The following is a 4,692-nucleotide window of genomic DNA, read 5'->3' as shown; positions in this document are numbered from 1 at the left end:
TAGGCCCAAACTCTGTACTATCTTCACAACAGCCAAGCAAGATTGGTGTTAGTATACCAATTTTGCAAATAAAAAGGCAAAACAAGTTGCAGAAAACTTAGATAATTTCCCCCAAAGTCACACAGCTAAATAAGTGGCTCTTCTGGATTCCACTGCAGGGCTATCTCATTCCTACCTCAAAGGAATGAAGGAAAAGGAGCGATGCTGTTTCCAGCTAATGTAATTACTCAGATTATTTCCTTTGCTAAAATATGTAAAAGTTTTATTGGAATGGTAATGAATGTGGCTTTGGACATGCTGTGTATGAGAATCCTGTAATACAGTAGGTGTTTCTGCGTGAAACAGAGACTCACTCTGGCTACCTTGCTGAATAGGATAATTCTTGGAAGGCTATCAGGGCTCACACAGTCACAGTTTGGCTGGAGGTACAGGCTTCACAAAAAGGCCAAGAAGTCAGAGAGTTCCAGATGGCTAGGCAACGGAAAGAAGTCACATATGTATTCACTTCACAAATAGCTACCGAGTGTCTGTGATGGTTAATACTGAGTGTCAACTTGATTGGATTGAAGGATGCAATATTGATCCTGGGTGTGCCTGTGAGGGTGTTGCCAAAGGAGATTAAATTTGAGTCAGTGGGCTGGGGAAGGCAGACCCACCCTTAATCCGGTGGGCACCATCTAACCAGCTGCCAGTGAATATGAAGCAGGCAGAAAAACGTGAAGAGATGAGACAGGCCTAGCCTCCCAGTCTACGTCTTTCCCCCCGGCTGGATACTTCCTGCCCTTGAACATCGGACTCCAAGTTCTTCAGTTTTGGGACTCAGACTGGCTCTCCTCTCCTTGCTCCTCAGCTTGCAGCCAGCCTATTGTGGGACCTTGTGATCATGTAAGTTAATACTTAATAAACTCCCCTAGTTCTGTCCCTCTAAGAGAACCCTGACTAATACAGTGTCTACTGTATGCCAGGCATTTAAGAGCAATAGGGACACAGCAATAAACAGACTATATTTCCATTTTCATGTAACTTACTATTGAGTAGGAAAGCCAGATAATAAAACAAATAATTAAATCAAAAATACAAAATGGTAGTAAATTTTACTTATTACCAAAAATGGTAATAAATAAAACAAGGAAGGGGAATAAGGAGTGCCTTGAGAAAGAGGGAGGCTGTAATTTTTAATGGAGTAATCAGAAAAGACTCTGAGAGAGATCTGGTCTTCCCACTGCTGCCACCATAATGAATGGAGATCTCCAAATGTCCCCATGTTGCCGTTAATTTCCTCAAGAATCCGAGTCCTGGGAGCAAGCATCTGATTGGCAAAGCTGAAGGCACATGCCCACCCCACTTCCTCTGAAGTGAGGGACAGGGAGGCCCTTTAACTTTTTTACAGTAGGTACCTACTTTCAAACAACGTATTTTAAAATAAGGGATTTTCGACTCTAGACAACCAAAATAGTCACAGAAACAGGGGAAATTGTTACGGGAGAGTCAAAGAAAAGACTCATAGAAGAATGAGGGGGGAAAAAATAGACACTAGCACTCTGGAGAGCCTTGAACACATTTTAAGAGGCAGGGAGACAAAAAGGGACCAGGAAAGGAGGCAACAAAGAAAACAATCAGGACATAGCAATGTCTGAGAATCCAAGGATAGACAGCGTTTACAAGGCAAATGGTGACCTTTGAGAGAGCAGTGTGAGATGATGTTTGGAAGCAGAAGCCAGATTGTAAATGGAGAAGGAATTAATGGTGACTGAAGTTAAGTACAGAGTAACTTCGGAGCAAGTGTTACACATCCATAATTTATGTTGTTGTAATAGTGTTGTGGAATCAGGAGGACCAGAGAGAAACCTTGGTGTATATACATGAGGATATCTTTATTTAGAGTGCCCTCAGACCCAGCAGACTTAACATCCAAAGACCGGGCCCAGAACAAAGATAGCACTTGACTTTTATACACACTTCAAAAAGGGGTGTGGGCCAGCCTGAAGCAGGCTTACAGTGGCATGAAAGCGAGGATACAGAGGCAGGACAAAGACAGTTAATCAAATTGTAACAGGTTCATAACTCAGGATTACATATGACCGTTGCTGTGCAACCCAGATGTCCATTATCTAGGTTTGCCTAGTGCCTAGCACGGCTTATTCCATGGCCTTCACTAAGGCGTCCAGGTGGCCTGCTCAGTTTATGACCTTCACTCCACTGCTTAGATAAAACAGAATACTTGAAGTCGCCAGTTACAGAGAACAGGAATTTTCATAAACTTATACCATAAAACAAAGGAAAATTTGTTTTTCTTCTCCCTATGTGGAGGGAGTGCTGGGAGAGTCTCCAGAGCACATTCCTTTGTGTCCTGGCTCCTTAGATAGTATTATCAAGACTTTCCCTGGGTCTGGGCTGTGCCCATTGCTGCCTCTGGAATAAGTCAGCCTAATACAGGAAAGCTTATTTCTCTTTTTAATTTTTTCTTTAATTTCCCGCCTCAACAGGACTTGCAAAATATATTATCCTGAGGCAAAAGGGCAGGACTTTTGTGTAGCACTTCGTCCTCACTTCACTTGAACTTCACAATAACTTTGTGAGAAAGGTCTTATTCCCCTTTAGACAGATGGAAGAAAATGATATACAATATCCAGTGTGAGAGAGGACTGTAACTCTCTTCCTGGAGTGCATCTTGTTGACAGAGATCAAAACCTAGAAATTCCTCTGCAAAGGAATTCAGTGAAGAAAAAAATCATAAGCATGTACACGGATTTATCTACAAGGTTGTACACTGCAATAGGAAAGAAGTGAAAGCAAGCTAACTCCAACAAGAGAATTGGTACATCCATGCTATGAAAAGACATGCACTGATTGCCAAATAATGTTGCAGCATGAACCGTTCAAGAAATGAAAAGCGTCCTACGTGAAAAAAATACACTGAGTGCATGAAGGAGCTTTCTAGTCCACAACATACTTAGGTTCCCAGTTGCAAATCAATAAAGTGACATTCTGGTTTATGTATCAAAAAAAAAAAGAAAAAGAAAAAGAAATGAAAAGCAAAAAAAGTGGTTTACATTCTATGAATGAACAGAGCAGACCACAAAACAGAATACACAGTATGATTGCATTGTGTGCGTATGTAATTTTTTTGTGGGCTTTTCTGTATTTCCAAAAATTCTAATATAAAGGAATACTGCTTTTGTAATAAGATTTTTAAAAGAATGTCCTGAGTGGTTAAGTACTTGTCTGTGGTCAGAGATAACTGGCAAAGGAGAGGCCAAATTTTTTTTTGAGATTGCAGTCTCCGGTGTAAAATGAGGGCGCAAGGTGCATCCCCTCTCCTGATTTTTGAATCATCCCTTCCACCACCTTGGAATGACTTCTTACGTAAAACAGCCAGCAAGTGGAGAAACTTACCTCAGTAATGCAAAACTGTGTCCCTAACTTACTTCCTTTCAATGTTCAAGCAAAACAAAGCCCTTTCTATACCCAACATGACAGAAACCCTTCCTCTTGTATTTAAGAAGAAAGTATGAGAATGGTTGGAAATTGCTGAAACAGCAACAGTAAAGATTTAATGAGCTCTCAAAGTACTTCTAGATGTGCAAATATGACAAGCCAATAAAAAGAAACACACACACAACCTAGAGCCTTCAAAAATCTAGATTTCTGCCTTTCCACACCTTAACTTGGAATCATTCAGGTGGGTTCCTAAGCACTCTCTCTTGGAGGTGAGGAATCCTCCAAAGAGGAGACGCTAGGAGAGGCCCAGGTGTGGCAATCTTCAGAAGGATGAGGGATGTCCAGAGGAGAGGTGGCAGGTGGGCGCACTTAAGACGCGCGGAAACTGGAAACGTGCCTTCTGCAGTCAGTTCCTTCGGATTTTCCGGCATTTAGAAGCAAGTTCTACTCCTTCAGCCCGACTGTATCTGCAGGTCTCACCCAAGACCAAGACCCCCACCCCCACCCCTCCTCCACCTGGCCTCGAGCCCCGCCCCGGACGCTGGACCCGAGGGCGTAACGGGAGCACGTGTTCACATCAAAGGTCTGGGTCGCGAAGGCACAGACTCCATGCGCCGCAGAAAAAACTCCACGGACAATTGGGAGACTCCTTTTAAAAAACAAAACTCCGGAACCACGCGACTCAACGCGCAGGGGGCGTGGGTACGGCCCACCACGCGGGCAGGGCTCAGTGCCAGCTCTCGGCAAAACTAACAATATTTGTTAGGCCCTAAACAAAAAGGCCCTAACAGCGCTAAATCCATTCACTTCGGGAGTGTTGCAACCTGGGACACCGAGCGCCGCCCACACCCCAGCTACGCGCCTCAGGGACACATCGATTGGGACGCGGCTACTTTCGCGCACGCGCCGTGCATGCCCGTGCTTCGCCCTTAGAGCAGAGCGCCTAAAACCGCTACAGTGGCTCTGCTGGGGACAAATTATTCACGTCCCACTGTTCTGCAAACCCAATCTGGGAGGCATGACCTGGCTGAGACAGTTTAGGAAGATGGCCACGAAGGCACCTGGGGGAATAGATATATGTATTTGAGAATGGGAGGAGTAAATCGCTGGACGACCATGAGCAGGAAGAAAATTGAGCCTCCACCTCCCAACCAGTGGCCCGGAGTTGGCGACTTACCAAGAGAGCTCGCGCCAGCGCCGGGAGCCCCGCCTTGGGGACGTAGCCGCACGCTGGTCGGCTGGGGCGGGGCC

This window comes from Hylobates moloch, unplaced genomic scaffold (assembly GCF_009828535.3).
Source record: "Hylobates moloch isolate HMO894 unplaced genomic scaffold, HMol_V3 SCAFFOLD_8, whole genome shotgun sequence".
Classification (NCBI taxonomy): Eukaryota; Metazoa; Chordata; class Mammalia; order Primates; family Hylobatidae; genus Hylobates; species Hylobates moloch.
The sequence above is the reverse complement of the archived record's forward strand: the minus strand, read 5'-3'. Positions refer to the sequence as shown.